Below are 26,874 nucleotides of genomic sequence, written 5' to 3'. Positions count from 1 at the left end.
CCCAGCTCCCTGAGTCCGTCATCAGAGAAACCCGAGAACTTCGAGAGGCCCAAGCTGTGTGAGGCGGGGGCTGCCCTGCACCACCAATCGCAGTCACCGTTATCGGCACGCTCGACCGGCCCCGCATTTGCATCAACGCGGTCGCAACCGATAGAGTCGCGGCTCAAGGCCCTTTCTCGCCCGCGCTAACTGACCATCGGTGGGTGTACCCGTGCCCCGGTGCCCTCATGCCCTTCGGGCTGGGGAACGCGGCTGCCACCTACCAGCGGCTCCAGCAGGCCATGCTCATGCCTGGCTTGCTGGGGCGTGGCGAGGAAGAGGAGGAGATGCTCGGGTCGAGCGAAGGTCCCGAGCCTCGGGAGACGTCGGACCCGTGAGGGTCGCAACCGTGGAGGCAGGAGATCGGACGACGATGGCGCCTTCAACACTTCACCGGCATGGCCGCCAGGTGACTTTTTGTCGGCCGCTGCTAGGTAACTTTTTGGCTCACCCTATCCGAGGGTGCCCCCAGGGCCAGGCAGCCTCCAGGAGCTCAGGGCACTCTCCGAGCCACTACTTTCATTTACGCACCCTTCAGTTGTTTCTATCTCACCCATTTAGAACCCTAATGTTCTACCTTGCTTGTATTGTCGGGCGGTCGGCCCCCCGCTTGGGGGTTCCGGTCGAAGCTCATCCTTGCACACCTCCTGAGGTAGCTGATACCCAGCCTCACTCCTGAAGAAGAAGTCAGCCGGGTTTGCCAGTAACCCGAATGAAATCAAGTCAGTCCACCAATGACTCGGGCGTAGGGACACTCGTGAGGCCATAGCGTGTGCGAACCCCGACTTACGAGTCGAGATCGCCGAATGAACGTGCTCAGTGATCCCAGAGATCAATGCTCACCGAACACACAAATGCTGAATATAAAGAGTCTTACATCCAAGTACCGAAATATTACAACACGTGACCGGTAAGGTCAAGTTCACAAGGTAGGGTCTATGAGGCCAAATCACACTGATACAACTAATAGCGGAAATCTTAGGGCTAAGCGGGTACCCATGCCATCAGCCTACACCAACAGGCATTCTGACTGGGAAGCGTCCTAGTTCACAGGGCCGTCTCTGATGACATACTCTTCTCCAAACCCCGGTCCTTCCATGCCTGGTCAATAATATAACCACTGGCAAGTGCTAGCACTCCCCGGCAACGACACTAGAAGAATATTGTTGACGAGTCCCTGACTTGATGCCTTTGCGACAACAAAGCCAGAACTGCTCCTAATTGCTCAACAATTAGCAATTTTCTTGCAATGGCCGACCAGCGCGTGGGTTCGCGGCAGTTTTTGAGGGTAGAGTATTCGACCCAAATTTGTTGGTACGCCAGTCAGGAGGTGAGAGAATACTCTCGAGTATCAGCAGCTAAATTTGTCAGATTCAACCACACCTGAAAGATTAGTATCTGCAAGCAAAGTATCAGCAGCAAAGTAGGATGATAACAACGGTGTCAGAAACGATCTGTTGACGGCAGACTATTCCTAACTGTCGTATCAATGGCGCCAGAAGTTGCCCATTGACGGAAATTGTCTTTTCCTGTCAACGCCGAGTGAACCAGTATTGTAGCAGGTAGCAGCAGTGTAACGAGTAACAGCAGTGGCAAGGAACAACAGTAGTGATAGCGGTAGCAAGTAGCAACGGTAGCAAGTAGCAGCAGTAGCAAGCGACAGTAGTAACAGTAGTAGCAAGTAGCAACAGTAGTAACAGCAGCAGAGCAAAACAAGTAACAGCAACAGTGGGACAAACTCGTAGGCAATGGGTCGGTGATTCGTTTGGATGACATTCATCATGCAACAGTTATAACACGGAGAGATATGTGGCTAGCTCCGTTCGTCAATGTGATATAGGCATGCATTCCGTGTGTAGTCATACGTGCTTAGGGAAAAGAACTTGCATGACATCTATTATCCATCCCTCCCATGGCAGCAGGGTCCAAAAGGATACTACGGGATATTATGGTTCTCCTTTTAATAAAGAACCGGAACAACGCATTAGCACTTGGTGAACACATGAACTCCTCAAACTATGGTCATCACCGGGAGTGGTTCCGGTTATTGTCACTCCGGGGTTGCCAGGTCATAACACATAGTAGGTAACTACAACTTGCAAGATCGGATCTAAAACACACATATATTGGTGACAACATAATAATTTCAGATCTGAAGTCATGGCACTCGGGCCCTAGTGACAAGCATTAAGCATGGCAAAGTAGTAGCAACATCAATCTCAGAACATAGTGGATACTAGGGATGAATCCCTGTCAAAACTAACTCGATTACATGATAGATCTCATCCTACTCATCACCACCCAGCGAGCCTACGAATAGATTACTCACGAACGATGAAGAGCTTCATGGAATTGGAGAGGGAAGAAGGTTGATGATGACGATGGCGATGATTTCCCATCTCCGGAGCCCGAAACGGACTCCAGATCTGTCCTCTAGATGAAGAACAGGATGTGGCGGCGCCTCTGTATCGCAAACGCGACGAAATCTTCTCTTCTGATTTTTTTTCTAGACGAAAGTAAATTTATAGAGCTAAGTTTGGGGGCGGCAGAGCCACGTGGGCCCCATAAGCTTGGTTGCTGCTGCCAGGGGGGTGGCCGCGGCAACAGGGCTTGTGGCCCACTGGCCCAGCCCCTCCGGTGGATCTTTGCGCAGGTATTTTTCATATTTTCCAGAAAAATTCTCCGTAAATTTTCAGGACGTTCTGAGAACTTTCATTTCTACACAAAAACAACACCATGGCAATTCTGCTGAAAATAGCGTCAGTCCAGGTTAGTTCCATTCAAATCATGCAAATTAGAGTCCAAAACAAGGGCAAAAGAGTTTGGAAAAGTAGATACGATGGAGAAGTATCAACAAGCCAATTAGTACTTTGAATGTACTCGCAAACAACCCATGATATGAATAATGCAACTGGTAGGATAACAAGTAATATGTAGTGTGGGTGGATAGCAGCTTAACTATAAATAAACATGATCATAGATGGATGTGGATATGCATCATAAGCTAGATGGTATTTTAGAAGAACAGGTTACAGATATCAACATATCTGTTAAGTGCTGAACACTTCGGGTTCACCCGATATGCCAAGTCACCAAACTTGGTCATATCCACTCTTTCCCAAAACACACCATTAAACACACACACACACACACACACACACACACACACACACACACACACACTTGGTTTATGCGGAAATGACTTGACGTAGTTTAAGCAGCACTACCCAACTGTCCTTGACCGTGGACACGTCTATTCAAATAGTTTTACATTCTGTAGAGGTTGTACGTTGTACCCACGATATCCGGGAAACTTCCGTGTCTTCCACGACTCGCGATATATAACATACCCGAGGTAAGTACCCGATCGATGCCTTTCCCCTGACGATATTAGACAAAGAGGTCCACTCGATTGGTACCCAGCCCACATGATGCACGTCTTACGAGCATCGACTTTGGAGAGTATCATCCATGCGGGGACCAACGGTGTGCCTGGAACACGTAAAACCGGCATAGTCATCCTACCTGGCATGACCCCGTTACGGGAGTGACCACACATCACTCCCTCCACTAGTAATGTGGCTCTTTGCTAGCACCGACCAGAGTAATCAACAAAGCCCCGTCCCATAAAGGGGTAATGTGGTCGCACATGTAATATTGGGACGGTCGACACATCATAAATCTATTCCCATTTCCGAAACCACTCACACCAAAATACCCGGTGCACCACTTCACAAAAAGTGGCCACCTAACTCATCATCACCCTCGGGTATTAGTGGCACCCATCAGGGTTTTCATAAACCTTTGATAATTACCATCATCATTCTCATGCTTATGTGTAGCTCTACTTGTCAACATGGTATTAGCGTGACCCTCATAGGTGGTAGGATCATGCTCAAAATGCAAGTGCTCCGGAGGAGCTATCGGTAACATCACTCCAATGATTTACCGAATGTTTATGATCACATGCAACGGAATATTTGCTTTACTAGCATGCAATATAACATATGCTAAGACATGGTCAAAGGGCTGCTTGCCTTGATCAGCTAAGTATCCGGGGTCTTCAGGGTCTTCAAGTCCAACTCCTTCGTCAAACGTGGTTTCTATCGTCGTAATAAATAAAGAGAAATAAGTAGCTCACTCAAAAACAGATCACACAATCACTTTAAAAATGTTGTTTAATTTTGATAAATCCATATTCTTATTATAAAATTATTTGCCTCTCGTTTTAGTGAAAGGATTATTTTTAAAATCAATTTAACAGAAGCAAAACTATTCTAAATAGCCTTTTTAATTATTATAAACACAAAGGTTGTCTCAAAATTTTTATAAAGGCTCTGATAAATACTCCTCATTTTTAGAAGAATTATGGTGGAAGAATAATAAAAATATACTAAATATTTATTTTTATAAAAATCTTTCAAAAATAGATTTAACAGAAAAGGAAAAGAGGTTGAGGCTCACGCGTGGCTTGGCCCGAGGCTTGGGCCGGCCCAGCTAGCCAGCTAGCGAGCCAGCCCAGGCGCGCACGCGGCCAAGTTCAAACCTGACGTGCGGGCCCCTGTGGTCAGCGGTAGTGAGGAGAGAGGGGGAGGGATAGGAGCCACCGACAAGTGAGCCCCACGTGTTGGGGTCGTCTTCCACCTTGGGACAGAGAGGAGGGGAGGCTCGCGGGGATGCTACCGACGGCCTCGAGCCCATCCAAGGGCATAAATGGAACCAGCCTACCGTCGCCTACCTGTTGGTGGTCGAGAGGTCGACGGGGAGGCCCTACTTCACCGACAACGAGGTGCTACGGCAGAGCAGTTTTGGGAGACAGATGAACTGGGTGCTACGGGCATGGATTAGCTCGGAGAGGTGACGGGGAAGCTCCCTGAGGTTGCTAGGATCCCGTAGGTGGTGAAAGGAGCACCGGAGCGGGCCCGTAGCCCGATATCGACGGAGCTCCGAAGTGGCGGGGCCTCGGTGGATCTCGAGCACAAGAGCTCGTTGTGCTCAAATGGAGAGGTTAGGGGTGGAATTCAAGATCTGGAGAGGTGGGATGGAGGTGATGGAGCGAGAGGGAGGCCCTATTTATAGGCTCCCGACGGTGTACCGATCTGGTGGCACCTGTGGTTTCACCGCTGCTCGCAGGAGAGGCAGTGAGCCTTCGGGGTTGAAACCACAGTATGTGGACGTGGTTTAGGACCTGCATGACCCACTGAAAGGGAGAGAGAGAGCAAGGAGGAGCGTGCACGCGTGGCCATGGTCTTCTGGTGGATCTAGCGTGCGTTCGCACGCGTCGCTCCAATCAACAAAGAGAGGGAGGAGGGGTCCTGGAGCTGCCGTGATGCAGAGAGGTGGTCGGGGACTCGAAATGGCAACAGGGGAGGCTTGAACCGGTCGGGCTGGCCATCTTAGCTTCGGGTGTGCCCTGCAGCATGCCCAGAGCACAGTTTTGGCATGCCACGGCATGCTGGCGCGCTCTAGGGTGCTTTGGCCTTATCTGGGCTGTCCTCGGGCTTGACGTGAAGATACCTAGCCGTTTGGGAGCCGAGGGGATCATTGTTTTCTCGGGACCCCGATCCTAAGTCATAAGAACCCAGCATGTAACACATCACATCACTTTGCTGCCTCACGCATGGTAAACTCCACACCTGCCACCTTACCTTGGCCTGGACCGTTTGCGTATTTTGGCTCATGTATATGAATTTGTCGCTCGCATTCAAACGACAAAGAACCCGAGTCGACATGACTAGTTTTAAACCCAAGTGGTACATCCGTACAGGGACAACCATGCATAACCCAACAAAGCAGGTGTCGGTCAACAACGTCATGCATCTCGACAACCTTCAAGCGGAAGCACTGGCGTGGGTGTCGGCCACGACCTAACTAACCACACAAGACTCTAGTCCAGGTTTATCGCCTATTTCAGACTAAACCCGCAAGGAAGTCCGGCCGAAGTTAACTCTACGGTCCCAAACGATGTATACAGGGTTCCCAAGCCCACCTCGACGGATGGTACTATGCTTGGTACACCGGGCCACAATGCCTAGTCTGTCCCAAGCCCACCTGTACGGGGTGCCACTCGGTAGACTACTAGCATGTCCTACAAACACCAGAAACTAGTTGCAACTCGTGGACAGAGATCTAGGTGATTAATAAGTCGAGAGAGTAAATTAAGGATCCCAATGTGCAGTAGTAGCTAGTCTTGGATAACATACACGGGACTCAGTTCTTAAGGACGGTCCCAATGAGACAACCCGCCATGTACTCCTACACAGCCTCTCATCGGTACCTTTACCAAATCAGGTTCACACCTTTACTCTCACACTGTGCGGCATGAACACAGCCATTCCGATTCATCGTCCAGATGGATCAGACCCGACGCAACTCTAAGTATAGCAGGTACACTAAGCAAGCATGGATGAGTAGCACATCAAGGCTCAAGCAGTTGCTACTCATGCTAAGTGGTTTCAACTATTTACTGTGGGAAAATCAGGTCATGCAGAGGAATGGGTTCAACTACCGAGAATAAATACCACTTGAATCGTTGTTGTCCTAATGCAGTAAAAGAGAGCAGGAGCAAGAGAGTAGGATTTTATCGGAATATTCAAGGGGAGGGGGGTTGCTTGCCTCACAGTTCTGAATATAGAAATGAGTCTTCATCAATGTCAACAATCACATTATCGGAACCATCGTCTACCGAGGGGGAAGCAACACCAGCAAACAGGAAAAGAACAATATTTACTTCACGGAAATGCAACACTATGATGCCTGATCATGACATGGCAATATGCTGTTGATTGAGCTAATGCATCTAACATAAGGATTAAATGAAGTTAGTTTGAACCTATGATTCAAATTCAAACTCCATATATGATTATTTAAACTGCATTTATTTGATTTATCCAAAACATAGGACAAAAGTTGTTCTAACATGCATGAAAATGCGATAAACAAATTCCTTGCATTTTTCTAATAATTTTTCATATATTAGTTATTTAATTTGGAGTTATATTTTATTATCTATGATTTTTCAAAGTTTTCAGCATTTTCTGCAATTATTTTTATATCAGAAAACCCATTTATTGCGTCAGCTCAGCGTCATCAGGTCAAACCAGTCGGGCTAGGTCAAACTGACCAATGGGCGCCACTGGTCAGTGACGCATGGTTAATCCCGCACTGACCAGCCTTAACCAGGGTTTTGACCAACCCTGGGGCCTGCTGTCAGTGGCTGTGGTGGAGGTGGTTAGTGGCTAACCACCGTCCACGTCACGGGCTACAGGAGCCTGGACGGCGGCGACCAAATCCACGGCGGAGGGTCGCCGGAGATCACAGAAATGACGCTGGAGAGCTCGGATCGATGCGCGGATTACAACTACGGCATGCCAGCGAAGCGCCTCATCGAGTGGGGGTCTTGGGGGGGGGGCTCAGAGGTGGTCGGAGAGGCACCGACGACGACCCTAAGCGGCGAAGGGGTTCGGCCGTGGTGGCGCAACGGCTACGACGCGTGGATCCATTTTTGGCAACGACGAGGTCGGGGTCGTCCTCTAGCCGGCGAAGCAACGCGAAGTATCTCCGGTGGCCGGAGTTGGGAACGGCGGCGATGACGGCTTTGCACAGGCCTTTGGTTCGATTCTTTCAGCAGGGGGTGGTTCGTCGTTGCAGAGTCGATGGGCAGGTTAGGGAAGACTAGCAGGGCCGGAGGGGGCAGCGGCGAGCTCGAGCCCGAGTTCGTCAATGGCGGGAGGAAGAAGAGAGCAGGGGAGAGATGGAGAGGAGGAATGTAGAGGAGGAGAGGATAAGGATGAGGGGGTCCTCGTGCTGGAGAGGAGGAATGTGGAGGCGAGGGGAGGCTGCCACAGCGAAGCAGGAGGTGGAGGTGTCCGTCGTGCTCGGTCTCTCCTCAGCCAGTAGGCAGAGGAAGAAGACGACCCTGCCCTTTGTGGGCTGGGCCTCTTCTGGGCCAGGTGAGCGCCAGGTAATTTCTTTCCTCTGTTTTTCTTTTCTATTTTTTATTTCTCTTATTCTATTTTGATTTGATTCAAAAACTAAATCATTTGAAAACCCTCTGAAAATATTAATGTGGCTTTTGGAATATATTCAGAGCCACTTGAACCCTTTCAAAAAATTTAGGATCTATAAAACTATTTATAATACTTATAGATCCAATGCAAAAATTTATTGGATTAATTCAAAATCCAAATATATATTTTCTCTGATTCCAAAAATATTGGTTATGTTTTTACTGTTGCCAATCTTTTTAGAGAATAACACAAACATTTTCTTGGACTTGTTTGAAGTAATTTTTATCTTGGTCATTTGACAAAATTCTTTGTGAGGCTTGATCATGCCTCAATTCAAATTCATTTGAATTTAAAGTGGATGCATGAATATGCAATGGCAAGCAAGGTAAAACTTGGGCTGTGACAACTCACCCCCACTAAACAAGAATCTCATCCCGAGATTCAAGCGTAGGGTAGGAATAAATAGGGGACACTAACTATCACAATCTTCACGATCCAATTGCCCTTCTCGGAGATGTTGATTCATTTCGTCATGTTGATCTTGACATCTTTGTCTTTGAGGTCTTCATCTAACATGGTGACAAAAGAACAAGAAGACTCTACAAGATTCGATCTCGTCGAAGATCGAGCAACTCATGATCAACTCATAGAATGAGACGTAGGAACGTCCCTTGAGCTGAGACACAAAACACATAACAGGAATGAGGAAATGAGTCATATGTCCGAGATTCAATTGGTAGGCAACAATTTTACGCTTAAAATAGATGGTGACGAGGTTTCAAAGTAGCGAGGAGTTAAGTTGCCCTTCATACCATAACGGGGCACCTTAGGAAGGTGACTCGTAGAGTTATTCCCTTAAGTGGAAAAAAGAATTACTTTTGATCCAAAGATCATTTAAAACTCTTCATACCAGGGTAAGGCAATTCACAATTGATCGTTTGAAGGAATTTGAAAGAATGGCATACTCAGTTTGAAAAGAAACTAGAGTTATAGGACAACTCGGCAAACTGAGGGCACATTCCAATTGATACCGAGGATATAACCAAGTGTCTGAGCATGCTCTCAAGAAATTGAGCATTTCCATATCCATCAAGGTTTTACCAATATCCATGCCAAGATCTTGGTGAGACACATACTACAATGATGAATAATGATAGAGAATGCAGATGCAAAGGAGGACAACATTTTCTTAGATTTCACCTTAGCTATGCCAAGAAAACGAAATCTGGATGATCGACCATGAGACACTTAGCACTCCGCTTATAATGTTATCCTTGATGTAATAGAGTACCTCAACTTCTTGCTGTCTATAACATCAAGTAAAGGTCGGACTTCGGGGCTCAAAGGGGGTCCATGAGGAACTACTTGTAGAACAAGTCATACTAAGTCCTCATAGGGAAATGGCTAAGGTTGCTGATGCAAGATATTATAATATTAAGTCTTCCAGCTAGGTGTGTTAGCCACGACATCACTTTACCGGTTATAGAGAGACCAATATTATATTCCTTGGGAAGCGTTACAACCATCATATCTGCCTGAGATTCAGATCTGGTTGGTGACATGATGTTTCAGACTCAGTATGTGTGAAAAGAAAGTTTGCAACACAAATCGACGAGATAACATTGCAAAATTCTCAGGAAATTAACTATGGAAGACAACTCCAAAACATTAGCTGGATTGCAAGATCCACGTGAACACACTGCCCAAGACAATGATGACCACATGAAAAGTCTTACAACAAAACACTACCGAGTTCTCGGTGGGAACCATCATTGCGGATAATGAAGCCATGTGCAAGTCCGTGTGGGCCCTTCGGGCATAAAACTTAACTTCTTTTCCTTGAACAAATCAATAAGTGGGTTGGTGTGCTAGGAATACATTTGGAATGAAGATGATCAGTCTATCAAACAAGAGAATACTTTGCACGTGCATGACTGACTTGGGATGATTCTGAAGAATTTTTTTTTCTCAAATTCATGATGGCAACTTGCATCAAATGCATGCGAATTAGAGGAAGTCACTTCTTACACCTAACATATACTTCATGAATAGAAACGAAGACAATGTCTACCAAGTTTCCAACACTAGCTTAATGTCCAACATAAATCATGGAGCAAATGAAAATGTTGCCGATGGACTCGACAACAATTCATCGAGATATCCATATAAATGGATTTCCACAACTATGTGAGCAATATGATATCATTGGTTAGATCAAAGAATATAAAGGTGTATGCTCAAGGAAATCCATGAGTAAGACACCGTTACGAAAATATTTGGTTCTGAGTTTGATTTGACAATAGCCCATACCCAAATCAAAATTTGGACAAGATAATATTTACAACAATTGATCACAGGAATCAAGCGACGAGAATATCATCTTTCTTCAAGACTCACACAACAGAAAAGATATCCCTTTAAAATGAAGTAAGTTTGGCAAAGCTTTTATCTTCCAACTCTCCAAGTTGTTGTTTAGCTTAACCAACTAGCTCGGGGGGTATCTAACACGAATTCTTGGAGAAGGGTGGCTTATAGGGAAACTAACTGGATCACGAGCTCTATCATAACAGTCAGGAAAAACATGGTAATACTTCCCAGAAGATATTCGGAAAATAACGAACCATTGATATGTTATTAAGCTTGGGAACAATCTCGCTTTTCAGGGCAAGACGATATGATCAAACAGCGAAGGATTGACACAATGCTAACCCATTGATCGAAAAGTGCACCATGAAAGATGGACTAGGTGGCACGATCAATCTTTAGAATGGTGGTTCAATAACCAACACACTAAGAATGAATTTATTGTCCATTAACTACAAAGCAACAACATTGCTAGCAGTAATGATTTCACACATCATGGTTCACTTGTCGATATTCCGGTTACAACCAACACGGAAATCGAGGGATGGACAATGATAGTGAGAAGTATCACTACATCAAGAGCTCATAAGAGATGGCGCAATTCTCACGATATTCTTGACAAAAGAGTGTGATACTCCAATATAGAACAGAATAAAAGCTGGATTCACATTTTGATCTGCGGAATACAACTACTTTGACCCAATCCAAGAAATGGATGAGATACTAGAGTTTGCTTCTCCCAGTCATTCTGAAATAGAATGGCTTGACAAACTACAGGAATCATAGATATTGATGACAGAAATGCACGACTACTCTTGACTATCCTCTCATAAAAGAAGGTCAGAAAACAACTGGATAGGGCCAACTCAAGGGCACATGATTTTTCTGAGTTGTAGATGCATAGATTAGCATGTCGAACGAGTTCAACATAATTCTTCCAGATAACCCATGCAAAAAGGCGGAGTTGGCAGAGTCACAATTGGAGTAGAGAACTCATCACGAGCACTCTTGTTGTGATTTTTAGTTCATGAAGAATTTCTGCTAGAGATGGTCCATGGTATTGGAAGAATGATATACCACAGACCTTGGAAACTATAACAAGGTAACTAATCATTCTAAAGGAACTAGCAACACTATCAACAGAAGTGAGAAGAATGATCCTTCGGTTCAAAACCCAGAAATAGAATACCTACTAACTTAATAACATCACGAGATATTTTCGAAAATGATGGCCAGAATTATCACACTAGAAACACAAAACACATCTAGACTATTGGGTGATTTTCCGAGGTAACATGGTTTCCTAATGCTTTAACAATACGTCGAGGTAATAAAGTACCTGAACACAATAATTGGTGTGCTTTGTATGGCCAAAAAGACATCGTGAATAGGAGGAAAGAATTTGCAATTGCATCAGATTTTTTTAGAAACCTTGGAAAACTCGGACAACATAACGGTTGTACGAGCATGAAATACGAGGCAACCTGCAAGAAAACTGACAACATAACAATTGAATTCTTATTGAGACACCAATCCCTGAAGACAACAACTTTCCTATGAATCTCCAGCATAGTAACACGTCATCCTAATGAATAGATGAGAAAGCCTAATCCTTAAACCCCGTAGAATAAAGAAGAGGGTGACTTAGATTAAGAATGACACAAGGAAAGGAGTAAAAGGAACCTTACATTCCCTTCCACTAACAATTACCTTATATAACTAAAGAGTTGCTAGACTCAACATCGACCAGTTTGGCTTGGTTATTGTACAGGCAGTCAAGCTCTGATACCAAAGCTGTCTAGACGCCAATCCTAAGTCATAAGAACCCAGCATGTAACACATCACATCACTTTGCGGCCTCATGCACGGTAAACTCCGCGTCTGCCACCTTACCTTGGCCGGGACCATTTGCGTCTTTTGGCTCACGTATATGAATGTGTCGCTACCATTCAAACGACAAAGAACCCGGGTCGACATGACTAGTTTTAAACCCAAGTGGTACATCCGTACATGGACATGCATACATAACCCAACAAAGCAGGTGTCGGTCAACAGCGTGCGTAGACGAGTCGTAGCAAGCTACAAGGACTCCATTACACCGCGCGACATTTCCCGAGGGGACATACACAATAGCAAAGAAGGATACATGCCGGTCAATCAATGTGTCCGGAGCAGTAGCAAGCTACCAGGTCTCGGTGGAAGCACAAAGAGGCATTTCCCCATAAAGAGTACTACTAAAGGCACACAACGAGGTGTCGAATCCCACACATACCAATGCATTTCAAACATACACACGATATGCACGATATGTGTAGATAAAATATGGCATCACAACATAACTCTATGACTCAAGCATTTATTAAAAACTCATAAGAGTCAACATAGTATGATATTAAAAACAGGGGTTACATGACCCAACACTCAAGTCATACAAGCATCGAGCGGAAGCAAAACATGTTTGGGTACAGACATCTACTAAAATGGCTGGAGGAGCCTGAAAAGCTACAATGACCCTACCAAAGGAACCATACCTCTGTTTGGGATTCCCAAGCTATTCCGGTCAACGTCCATCACATTGTGTAGAACCAATAGTGAAACTAATGTTTCCTCTAAAAAAACATAATTAAGCAAATGTGAGTACAAAGGTACTCAACAAGACTTACGTCAGAACTATCTACATATGCATCGGTATCAATGAAGCGGTTGTGGAGTTTAATTGCGGCAAGCCAACTTTGACTCTTGGCTAACCTATACTACGACTACAAGTACTTTCTTTGAGGTGGGATAGCGCACACAAGTCCACATATACACCAATTCAATACACCACTATGGATCCATTCTCGTCTCCCTACGAGAAGGCCCTCCATAGCAATCACACTTATCTTGAATATTTTATAGTATCCATTCAAGTTGTCTATGACATTAGAAGTTTCCAAGTAGTCCATATCCGCGGACGCGGCTATTCGAATAGATTAGATTACCCTGCAGGGGTGTACTTCTTAACACACGCTCCCACCACTTACCACCATATGCACGTCATGGATCTCGGCAACCTTCAAGAAGAAGCACTGGCGTGGGTGTCGGCCACGACCTAACTAACCACACAAGACTCTAGTCCAGGTTTATCGCATATTTGAGACTGAACCCGCAAGCAAGTCCGGCTGAAGTTTCCTCTACAGTCCCAAACGATGTGTACAGGGTTCCTAAGCCCACCTCGACGGATGGTATTATGCTCGGTACACCGGGCCACGATGCCTAGTCTGTCCCAAGCCCACCTGTACGGGGTGCCACTCGGTAGACTACTAGCATGTCTTACAAACACCAGAAACTAGTTGCAACTCCTGGACAGAGATCTAGGTGATTAATAAGTCAAGAGATTCAATTAAGGATCCCAATGTGCGGTAGTAGCTAGTCTTGGATAACATACACGGGACTCGGTTCTTAAGGACGGTCCCAATGAGACAACCCGCCATGTACTCCTACATAGCCTCTCATCGGCACCTTTACCAAATCAGGTTCACACCTTTACTCTCACATTGTGGGGCATGAACACGGCCATTCCGATTCATCGTCCAGATGGATCCGACCGAACGCAACTCTAAGCATAGCAGGCACAGTAAGCAAGCATGGATGAGTAGCACATCAAGGCTCAAGCAGTTGCTACTCATGCTAAGTGGTTTCAACTATTTACTGTGGCAAAATCACGTCATGCAGAGGAATGGGTTCAACTACCGAGAACAAATAACAGTTGAATCGTTGTTGTCCTAATGCAGTAAAAGAGAGCAGGAGCAAGAGAGTAGGATTTTATCGGAATGTTCAAGGGGAGGGGGTTGCTTGCCTGACAGTCCTGAATATAGCAATGAGTCTTCATCAATGTCAACGATCACATTGTCGGAACCATCGTCTACCGAGGGGGCAGCAACACCGGCAAACATGAAAAGAACAATATTTACTTCACGGAAATGCAACACTATGATGCATGATCATGACATGGCAATATGCTGTTGATTGAGCTAATGCATCTAACATAAGGATTAAATGAAGTTAGTTTGAACCTAAGATTCAAATTCAAACTCCATATACGATTATTTAAATTGCATTTATTTGATTTATCCAAAACAGAGGACAAAAGTTACTTCTAACATGCATGACAATGCCATAAACAGATTCCTTGCATTTTTCTAATAATTTTTTATATATTATTTATTTAATTTGGAGTTATATTTTATTTTCTATGATTTTTCAAAGTTTTCAGCATTTTCTGGAATTAATTTTATATCAAAAAACCCATTTATTGCATCAGCTCTGCGTCATCAGGTCAAACCAGTCAGGCCAGGTCAAACTGACCAGTGGGTGCCACTGGTCAGTGACCCACGTTTAATCCCGCACTGACCGGCCTTAACGAGGGCTTTGACCTACCCTGGGCCTGCTGTTACTGGCTCTGGTGGAGGTGGTTAGTGGCTAACCACCGTCCACGTCAGGGGCTGCCGGAGCCTGGCCGGCAGCGACCAAATCCACGGCGGAGGGTCGCCGGAGATCACAGAAACGACACTGGAGAGCTCGGATCGATGCGCGGATTATAGATACGGCATGCCAGTGAAGCGCCTCACCGAGTGGGGTTCTTGAGGGGGGGCTCAGAGGTGGCTGGAGAGGCACCGGCGACGAGCCTAAGCAGCGGCGGGGTTCGGCCATGGTGGCGCAAGGGCTATGGCGTGCGAGAGGAGAGGGGAGAATGGGGAGTCGACGGAGAAGCTCACGACGGATCCATTTTAGGCAACGGAGAGGTCAGGGTCGTCTTCTAGCCAGCGAATAACCGCGAAGAATCTCCGGTGTCAGGCCTTGGGAACAGAGGCGATGATGGCGTTGCGGGGGCCTTCGGTATGATTCTTTCAGCAGGGGGGTGGTTCGTCATTGCAGAGTCGATGGGCAGGTCGGAGAAGACTAGCAGGGCCGGAGGTGGCAGCGACGAGCTCGAGCCCGAGCTCGTCAATGGCGGGAGGAAGAACAGAGAAGGGGAGAGATAGATAGGAGGAATGGAGAGGAGGAGAGGACAAGGAAGAGGGGGTTCTCGTGCTGGCGCGGTTCGAGGCGAGGGGAGGCTGCCATGGCGAAGCAGGAGGTGGAGGTGGCTGCCGTGCTCGGTCTCTCCTCAGCTAGTAGGCAGAGGAAGAAGACGACCCTGCCCTTGGTGGGCTGGGCCTCTTCTGGTCCACGTGAGCGCCAGGTAATTTCTTTCCTCTGTTTTTCTTTTCTGTTTTTATTTCTCTTATTCTATTTTGATTTGATTCAAAAACTAAATCATTTGAAAACCCTCTGAAAATATCTATGTGGCTTTTGGAATATATTTAGAGCCACTTGAACCCTTTCAGAAATTTTAGGATCTATAAAACTATTTATAATACTTATAGATCCAATGCAAAAATTTATTGGATTAATTGAAAATCCAAATATATATATTTCTCTGATTCCAAAAATATTGGTTTAAGTTTTACTGTTGCCAATCTTTTCACAGAACAACAGGAACATTTTCTTGGACTTGTTTGAAGTAATTTTTATCTTAGTTATTTGACAAAATTCTTTCTGAGGCTTGATCATAACTCAATTCAAATTCATTTTAATTTAAAGTGCATGCATGAATATGCAATGACAAGCAAGGTAAAACTTGGGCTGTGAGAGTTGCCCATGGTAGGAGAGAGAAGAGGAGATGCCAGTGCTAGACCAGAAATTAGAATGAAGATTTTGGGGCCTTCTGCTTGGATTCAAAGAGGGGCCACTCTCGTGCAGATGGGGAGTGGTTCTGGCTACTTGGCCAAAGAGTTTGGGGGGAAGAGCTTAAGCGTGGAGTGGGTTAGGAGCTGCTTTGCTAATATGGCAAAAGGTGTTTGACAGGTGTTTGGGATAGTAACACCTCACTATTCGTGGTGAGAGTTAATAGGATTATCTTTGATGAAGAAATAAGACACTTCACCAAATTTGAGCCTCATTGGATGAGTTTGGCAATGCAAGCTAGAAATCACCCCCCAAATGGCAGTTATGTCCCTTCCAAAGGGAATGTGGGTAGATTACCCCCAGCAAATCCCATTTTTGGCAGAGACCTCTCATTTGGGGTGTTAAACACTCTTGCAAAGTTTCAACCCATCTAGATAAAATTTGCAATGTAGAGATGTTTCAACTTGGTTCTGGACAGAAAGGGGTTTTGGATTATTTAGTGAACCAAATCACCTTGGGATGAGGTGAAACTTGATGTGGCCACCGAATATAGCTTGGGAAGTTTGCTGGAATTTTCTGGGATTTTATTGGAAATATTTCCTTTGGAAATATTCCAAAAGATCAAAACAGACATAATAGGTTTTCAAGGATTTTCTCTAATATATTGAATATAAATAGGGGTTGAAAATCTTATGCATGGAAAATATATCTCCTGTGAGTATCTCCAAATTTTCTCGGACTTTTCTAAGCCAGAAAAGTAATTTGCCATATAGGAACATCATTTCTGGCCTCAGAAATGGACATGCAAATCAAATAGGAAAATAATTTATAAAATAATTATTTTATGGTTTTGGAATGTAAAAATAGTTTTAGAACCAAATCACCAGCTTTGGGTAAAAGCACTACCTTGCTGCCAAGGATTGTAGTGCAACCCAAAGCAAGGTTTCGGAATAGCCAAAAATAAGAAAAGGAATTTTGGAAATATTTATGTTATGAAAAATATGATTTTGATATCACACAATAAAGCATACAAGCATACAATGAGAACCATGGCACTCACAACATTGGTTTTTGAAAAGTTTTAATAAATTCAAATTTTTGAAGTACAGTCAAAGTGAGGTGAAAACAATGTGTGACAGACCTATACCCCTTACAAGAATCTCGTCCCCGAGATTCCTAAGCTAGGTGCTAAAGAGGTACAAAAATTCGGATCGGAGATAGTCTTCATGCTCCCATGTTTCTTCTGCTTCGGTGTGGTTGCTCCACTAAACCTTGAAATACTTGATGGTGCGGCTTCTGGTGCAACCCGCTGCTACATCCAAAATAAAGATCAGCCTCTCACGATAAGTGAGATCTGGCTGGAGGTCAATGGCCTGATGGTTAATGTACTTCTAAAGAGTTGGACGGTTCGGCGCTTGCAGACACTTCCGGAGTTGTGACACGTGGAAGACGCTGTGCACACTGGAAAGTTCCTGAGGTAGCTCCAACTGGTAAGCAACTTCTCCATGCCTTGTCGTGATCTTAAAAGGTCCAATGAACCTTATACCAAGTTTCCCCTTGAAGTGGAAACGCTTGGTTCCTTTGAGAGGTCTGACGCGGAGGTACACCTGGTCTTCGAGGTTCAACTCCAATTCTCTGCGGTGAGAGTCCGCATAGCTCTTTTGTCGCGACTTGGCTGCCTTCAAGTTTTCTTGGACAAGTTGCACCTTATCTTCTGCCTCTTGCAGAACTTCCGGCCCGGAAATCAATTCTTCGCCGGTTTCGGACCAGTTAAGCGGGGTGCGGCACTTTCGTCCGTACATCACTTCAAATGGGGCCATCTGGAGACTGGACTGGTAGATGTTGTTGTATGAGAACTCAGCGAACGGCAGACAGTTTTCCCATTTGGCACCATGTGCCAAGACACATGCACGAAGCATATCTTTGAGTATCTGATTCACTCTCTCCGTTTGTCCGCCCGTCTGCGGGTGCAAGGCGGTGCTGAAAGAGAGCTTGGTTCCGAGGGCTTCCTGGAACTTCTTCCAGAATCTTGAGGTGAACTACGTGCCTCGGTCAGATACAATCTCCTTGGGAACTTCGTGGAGACTCACTATACGATGGATATACAGGCTAGCCAACTGTCTACCATCATAAGTGGGGTTGACTGGAATAAAATGGGCCACCTTGGTTAGGTGGTCGACAATGACCCATATGGAATTGTGCCCTTTGCTTGATCTAGGCAGGCATGTGATGAACTCCATGCCAACTTTGTCCCACTTCCATTCAGGAACTTGGAGAGGTTGTAGTAGTCCAGCGGGTCGTTGGTGTTCATCCTTGACCCTTTGGCACACGTTGCACTTGGCGACGTCAGACGCTATTTCCCTCTTCATGTCGTGGCACCAGAATTTTTCTCGGAGGTCCTGATACATCTTGGTGCCACGGGGGTGAATAGAATAGGGTGTGTCATGGGCTTCCTGTAGGATCAAATTCTTGAGTTCTGCCTTGTTGGGTACGCATAAACGTTTCCCAAACCACACCACTCCTTGCTCATTCACCGAGAATTTTGGGGCCTTGCCTTCCTGAATCTTCTTCTTGATGCCTTCAATGCTCTTGTGCCCCTTCTGGGCCTCCTTGATGTCGTATGCTAGCGTGGGTTTGACTTTGAGGGTGGCTAGAAATCCTGGTTCAACTAGCTCCAACCGTAAGCTTTCAATCTCTTAATACATGGCGGGTAGCCTTTCCTTGAGCATAACATTCAAGGCATTGTCCTTCCGGCTTAAGGCATTGGCCACCACATTGGCCTTACCGGGGTGGTCTTGAATGCTGAGGTGGTAGTCTTTGATTAACTCCAACCATCTTCGCCGCCTCATATTCAATTCCCTTTTAGTACAGATATATTTTGGACTTTTGTGGTCAGTGTATATTTCACATCGAATCCCGAGAAGGTAATGTCGCCATGTCTTCAGGGCATGCACTACTGCTGCCAACTCGAGATCATGGGTGGCATAGTTCTCCTCATGCGTGCGCAGTTGCCGTGACAACACAACCCTGCCGTCTTGCATTAGGACTCCACCAAGCCCGATTCTGGAGGCATCACAATATATCACAAACTCCTTGCTGATATCTGGAGTAGCCAATACCGGGGCGGTAGTCAATCTCTTCATCAACTCCTGGAAGCTTGCTTCACAGTCCAGCGTCCATTCTAACTTTTTCCTTTCTTCAATAGCTAAGTCATGGGTCGAGCAATGCGGGAAAATCCTTCTACGAACTTGCGGTAATATCTCGCTAGTCCGAGGAAGCTCCTGACTTCCTTCCCATCGATTGGCGACTCCCAATTGGTTACCATAGTAATTCTCATGAGCGGTTTCCAAATAAATGATTTAATTGGAAATCAGCCATGTGAGTCTATAGTGAAGAAAATATTTCCCACTGAAAGACTTAACTTGATACAGAAAACCAGTAGTACTCAATATAATACAAGTAGAGCGACGGTCGCTCTACAATTTATTACAACATATCCAAGTCTTAGGATAGATGGAAATATTACAGTGGTCTTAGGGTAACTCTACTACTCGCGAAAATAAAGGGGGCACGTCACATCGGAGTAATGTGACATGACGAGTACTACTACACGCTAAGCCTCAGAGTGAAGCTCAACGATTTATTCAAGGTAGCGGAAGCGGTGGAAATAAAACAGCAACGGACTCCAGGATCGCAAGACTCACCGGGACTCCTCTAGACCTCGGACTCGCTATCGAACTCTTCATCCATGATGTCTCCTTCATCCATATCTGGCCACAACAACAAGCCAGTGAGTACTCCGAGAAGTACTCGCAAACAGTTTTCACAAAAGATGAAATGCATGTAGTTGATTTTATTATGCATGGTTAGAGTCATGTTGTATCTACAATATATGTGCAAGAAGTAAATAAGTTAGAGGATAAATCAGGCGGTAGTCCTCCCGAGATATCCGGAACAAAAAATAAAACAAAAGAAACCACTGTCGGGCGTCCGAGCGACACCACACACAGGGTATAACATAAATGAACTAAACAATAAGACTCGAAAGGGCGTCTCTGCAACACCACAGTAAGGGCATGGGTAAAATAAAATAATGTGCCGCAGTCGGGCGTCTCAGCGACACCACTTAAAGGGCTTATAAGAGAAATAAACAATGCCACAGTCGGGCATCTCAGCGACACCACATAAAGGGCTTATGAGAGAAATAAACAATGCTACAGTCGGGCGTCTCAACGACACCACATAAACGGCTTATAAGAATAAAATATTGAATATCCAGGAGGTAGGACCGTCCCAAGGATATCCAACAAAGAGAATCATAAGGGTTAGTCCAGAGTAATAATAAATGATATGATAATGTCCCACATCATCATATGGTTCACCACATCCATTATTATTAATATCACTTATACAACAAAGACCGACTCTAGGACCGACACTTGACTCGTCAAACAACGTCCTTGACCGAGGACACGGCTACTCGAATAGTTTTGAATCTGTAGAGGGTCTACTATTTACCCATAGCCCACGGTTTCCAATAGTCAATATGACTAATTCCGCGTACGACATTTTAGAAGTGGACACTTAGAATCATCACACACCCACTTTACCTCCGCGGAGCTCGGATTCACTCGGACTATGCTGCGAAGGTAAAACCATAAGACAGGGAGGCTCCGACCTCGACTAGCATGGGATCAAAAATATTTATATCGCACGCTTACGAGGACTGCCCTCACTTCCGGTCCCAGACCGGAAACACCCATGCCCCCTGACCGGATGACTGGATTTATTCCAGGGCCATGGATACCTTCATACCGGCCCCTCTACTTGGTGTGTGACTGATAGTAGGTCTACAACTGACTATACCGAACCCATTATCCAGGGAACTATGGTAGCACGATAAGAAGTATGACATGGACAAGACTCGATCTAGGTCGACACTGGAGTTTACCAAATTTATACCAGCACCATTGTGCTCAAGCCATGACGAGGCCATAACCTATCACGTCCCGCGTGACTAGGCTATTCCACAACCTTTCATAACCATCACTTATTATCATCATATTCTTATCATGGTGAAATATGTATAGTAGGTACGTGATATGCAAGGTGATGAATAATAAACATGAGCTAAGTTAGCAAAGAACACACCAAAAGTAACAAACATGCTTGCCTGGTTCCATGTAGTCGGGATCAAGCTCGGTGCAGTTGACGTCGGGAATTTCGGTGTTGGAATCTACGATATAGATCAAACAAGGGTATAAGTTGTACTGCCTATCTACTTGTCTTAAAATATTTTTAGAAAAATCTTAAATTAAACTAGCCATTGCCATTAACAATTTGCAAAAAGAGTCACTAAAAATAAGTTATGGATCAAAAGTTATAGCCAAAACATTATTAGGGACTATTTTGTAATTAGTTTTTATAGAGACATGGATTAGACTGAGATTTAGTCAAAATGCCCGAAGGGAAAGACGTTTCCCCAAAAGGAAAATGGCTACTGGCCGAATACATTTCCATCAAAATACTTTGGTGGGAGAGAGACACTGACAGAGGGAGTCCCCCTGTCAGGTTCGAAAGCACCACTGGCGCCAGGGGCTTCCGGCGATCACCGACGACGATAGGAGAGAGAGGAGAGCCAGCTGGGGGTGCGGGTGCACTCACCGTTGACTCGCCTGACTCATGGAGAGGGATTGGATAGCGGGGGAGGCCTCACATCGACGGCAGCAGATCTCCGGAGGCAGCAACTCCGGTGACGCGAGGAGATCGACGACAGAGAGCCTCTGCGATGCAATTGAGAACGGGGTAAGCATTTGAGGAGCCCTTGGATGCAAACGAAGGCCTCAGGGGGTCCTACCTCCACTTACTCTGCACGGAAGTGGCCGGATCTCGAAGAGTATCGGGGCGGCCGGAGCTGGGGAGGAAGGCCCCTCGGGGACCCCTTCTTGGATCGGCTGGTTCCTAGAGGTGGAGATGGAGAATGGGAAAGAGCTGGGCGAGGTCAGAAGCACTGGAGGGGAGCTCTATTTATTGGTGCCACGAGAGGAGCTACGACATTAACTCCGGCGAGCGATTCCGGCAATGCAGGAGCTTGGGCAGGTGGTTAGGTGGCTAGGATCGAACCTAATCACCACTGGGTCTCCATTTTTGACCAGAGAGAGGTTGGTCATCGACCGTGGCAACACGGCGATAACGCGGCCATTGCTGCGCACTGCGGCTGCATAACCCATGCTCCGAGCTGTATGTTGTGTTGTGACGGCCTTTGCGGAGCACACTGACGAGGAGGGGCATGCGGCAGGAGCAGGAGGAAGGTGCGGTGCCGGGCAGCGTGGAATCGAATCGAGGAGCTGCTGCGGCTACTGCAGAGCCGCTGCTAGAGCTTTGGCCGGCTCTGCCAGTGAGCTACTGACGAGGGGAAGAGGCCAAGCTTCCGGCGACAATGCGGATAGGATCAAGGCACAGGAGCAACAGCCGATGCGCTGCTACTGGCGAGATTGACGAAGGTGGGGGGAAGAGGTTGCGCTTTGTCTGAAGTTTGGTCTGAATTTAATTCAGACAGCTTCAGTCAGGTGCAGGTGAGGTGCTCGACAGAAAGAAAAGCATAGCTAGGAAAGGAATTTGATGCTGAATTTTTGAGGGGAGCACTCTCATTGGAAGAAAAGATGCTGCAAAAAAATTCAGACGTTTTGGGGGAGTTTAAGGCAGGTTTGAATCAAAAATGAGTTTCTGGGGTCAAACTTCAGTCAAACCAAATTCAAATTTTTCAAACTTGAGAACCTAAAGTTTTTGCAGGAATAGATTGAGGATACTAAGGACTACAAAGTGCCAAAGTTTGGGGTCAAGATTCCAAAGGAAAAAGGAGGTTCCTTTGAAAAATTCTTGGAGCTCAAACTGATTACAAAAATTCCCCTTTTAACAAATAAAAATAATTGGGGTGATCCATCCCTTCTAAATCTTTGGAAAACATTTAAAAACAAATCTTAGGGCTAGGAGGGGAGTAAAAATATTCAAAACAGAATGTGGTGATCAATTCTTTTTGAAGAATTAATAAATAGTCTTATGGAAAAATCCAAATCAAGAATAAAAGAAATATTCTTTTAACCATTTCATTTTTGAGAAAGGGCCAAGAGGATATTTCTAAATTTGTTTGGTGGAGAAGAAGCTCAAAAGTTTTCTCTCATGAAGATTAGCAAGAAAACTTCAAAGTTCTTGTCAAGTCAAAAATTTAAATTCCAAGGAAATCAAGAAAATAAAAGTTGAAAAATCTTGGGTGTTACAACACCTACCCCCTTCAGAAAAATATCGTCCCCGAGATTTTAGCCATTCCTCAAGAAGCTGTGGTTGATCTTTCTGCAGGAAATCCTCTCTTTCCCATGTGGCCTCATACTCCGAGTGGTTGCTCAACTGTACTCTGAATAGCTTGGTGACCTTCTGCCGAGTCCTTCTTTCTGATTTCTCTAATATCTTCATGGGGTGTTCCTGATAGGATAGGTCTGGTTGCACTTCTATGTTGTCATGAGCTACTTGTTGCTCGGGGTTCCTCAGACACTTCCATAGCTGAGAGATGTGGAACACATCATGCACATCTGACAATTCTGCTGGTAGGTCTAGCTGATTGGCAACTTGTCCCTTACGAGCGACTATGCGGAACGGTCCAATGAAGCGAGGTGCAAGCTTGCCTTTGACTTTGAATCTCTGTAGTCCTCTCATGGTTGATACCTTAAGATATACATAATCATTGGAGTTGAAACCGACATCCCGGTGTTTTTGACCGTAGTAACTTTTCTGTCGGATTTGTGCTGTCTTGAGTTTCTCTCTTATGACTTTCACCTTGTCCTTGTCCTCTTGGAGGAGCTGTGGTCCGAAGATGCGGCTATCTCCGGTCTCTAACCAATTTAGAGGGGTATGACATCGTCTCACATACAAAGCTTCGAAAGGCGACATCTCCAAACTTGCTTGATAACTGTGGTTGTAAGAAAACTCGGTGTAGGGCAAACTGTCTTCCCAACTATTCCCATATGTGAGTATACAAGCTCTAAGCATGTCTTCAAGGATCTAATTTATACGTTCGGTTTGTCCTCCCGTCTGAGGGTGATAGGTTGTGCTGAATACTAGCTGTGTTCCCAAGGTTTGTTGCAGATAATCGCAAAATCTCGAGGTAAACTGGGTACCTCTATCGAATACAATAGTCTTGGGTACTCCGTGTAGACACACAATGCGAGCGAAGTATAGTCTTGCTAGCTTCTGGGTGGAGTATGTGGTCTTGACTGGTATGAAGTGAGCCACTTTGGTGAGTCTATCAGTAATTACCCATATAGCATCATGTCCATGTCGGGGCCGGGGTAGTCCGACAATAAAGTCCATTCCTACCTCATCCCATTTCCATTCGGGTACCTTCATAGGTTGTAGTAGCCCTGCTGGCTTCTGATGTTCTGCCTTCATTCGTTGACACGAGTCATAACGAGCGACGAAGGAGGCAATATCTTTCTTCATTTCGTGCCACCAATATTTTGCTTGGAGGTCCTTGAACATCTTTGTGCCTCCGGCGTGAATAGAATAGGGGCCGTTGTGGGCTTCCTCCATGATTTGAGTTTTGAGGTTCTCTTGGTTAGGTACACATAGTCGGTCTCTGTACCACAGAAATCCTTGCTCATCAATAATAAACTCGGGGGGCCTTCCCGAGGTCCATCTTTTTCTTTATGCCCTCAATGCTGGGGTGACCTTTCTGAGCTTCCTTGATATTCCCATCCAAGGTGGGTTGTAGTTCAAGTTGTGCCACTGTACCTTCTGGAACGAGGAGCAGGTTTAGCAGAGCGAACTCTTTTGCAAGCTCAGGTCTCATCTTTGGCACGGGTTTCTTGCCTGAGGCGGGGTTCCGGCTAAGAGCATCCGCTACTACGTTAGCCTTACCCGGGTGGTAATGAATGCCCACGTCATAATCCTTAATTAATTCCAACCATCGTCATTGTCATAGGTTGAGATCCGGCTGCGTGAAAATATACTTGAGGCTCTTATGGTCCATGTATATTTCACAAGATTACCAAGAAGAAAGTGTCTCCATTCCTCGAGAGCATGAATCACAGCGGCCAACTCTAAATCGTGAGTAGGGTAGTTCTCTTCGTGACGTCGGATTTGTCGTGAGGCGTAAGCCACCACTTTCTTTTCTTGCATGAGTACGCATCCGAGGCATTTTTTGGAGGCTCCACAGTATATTTCAAACTCCTTGTTTAAGTCGTGTATAATTAGTACTGGGGCTGTAGTCAACCTTTTCTTCAATTCCTGGAAACTTTTCTCACAAGCTTAGGTCCATTCAAGTTTCTTTTCTTTCTTGAGTAACTGGGTCATAGGTCGTGCAATAGTAGAAAAGTTTTCAATGAACCTCCGGTAATATCCTGCTAATCCGAGGAAACTCCAAATGTGTGTCACATTAGCTGGTTGCGGCCATTCGCTTACGGCCTTGACCTTTTCTGGATCCACGGCTATGCCTTCTTGTGTCATCACGTGTCCCAAAAATCCGACATGTTTAATCCAAAATTCACACTTGCTGAATTTTGCATATAGCTGATGCTTGCGGAGTTTTCCCAACACGATTCTTAGGTGTTCCGCATGCCCTTTGGGATTTTTGGAGTAGACAAGTATGTCATCGATGAATACTATGACAAACTTATCCATATATTTCATGAATAGTTTATTCATCAAATGCACAAAGTAAGCTGGTGCGTTTGTTAGCCCGAAAGGCATTACTGTAAACTCGTACAATCCATATCTTGAGGTAAAGGCTGTCTTTGGAATGTCTTCTGGGCGGATCTTGAGCTGATGATATCCTAACCTCAAATCGATTTTTGAAAATACCTTAGCCTGAGCTAATTGATCAAACAAATAATTTATTCTGGGTAGTGGGTACTTGTTTTTGGTAGTGGCCATGTTGAGTGCTCGATAAGCAATGCATAGCCTTAGCGTTGCATCTCTCTTCTTAGCAAAAGAGTATTGGTGATCCCCAAGGTGAAGAGCTAGGTCTAATGTATCCTTTGTCCAATAGCTCCATTATCTGTTTCTTAAGCTCGACTAACTCAGTTGGTGCCACGCGGAATGGCTTCTTATATATTGGGGTTGTACCAGGTGCAAGTTCGATGACAAATTCTATTTCCCGGTCTCACGGCATACCTGGTAGCTCATGAGGAAATACATCTGGAAATTCACATACTACTGGAACATCTTTTAATTCACTGGCTTCTGTTTGGTTTAACCTTGCTTTGCTTGATCTTTCCTTTCGTAGGGCTGCGACAGTTACCTTTTTACCTTGGTGATGAGTGAGGGTGACCGTCCGATTAAAGCAGTCAATGAATCCCTTGTTGGTGTTTAACCAGTCCATTCCCAAGATAATGTCCACTGTGTTGCTTTCGAGAACAATAAGATTTGCCCAAAACACCAAATCTTTGACGTCAATTGTAACATTCTTGCAGTATTCTTGAGTAGTCTACAGTACTCCCGGCGACTTGATAGTCATTGAGTTTTCCAAGGGGAGGGTTGAAAAGTTGTTTTCTGAAACAAATCTTTTCGAAATGAACGAGTGGGAAGCTCCATAATCAAACAAAACCAGGGCAGGAATTTTGTTGACTGGAAACTTACCGAGTACAATATCAGGTGCGCTCATGGCATCTTCCTTGGTGACAAGATTCACGTGACACTTCTTGTGATAGTTATTGGGGTTGAAATTATTGCGCTTTGGTGCCGAGTCAAAGTTGGAAGTGTT

The sequence above is a fragment of the Hordeum vulgare genome, chromosome 6H (genome assembly GCF_904849725.1).
Source record: "Hordeum vulgare subsp. vulgare chromosome 6H, MorexV3_pseudomolecules_assembly, whole genome shotgun sequence".
NCBI lineage: Eukaryota > Viridiplantae > Streptophyta > Magnoliopsida > Poales > Poaceae > Hordeum > Hordeum vulgare.
The sequence above is the reverse complement of the archived record's forward strand: the minus strand, read 5'-3'. Positions refer to the sequence as shown.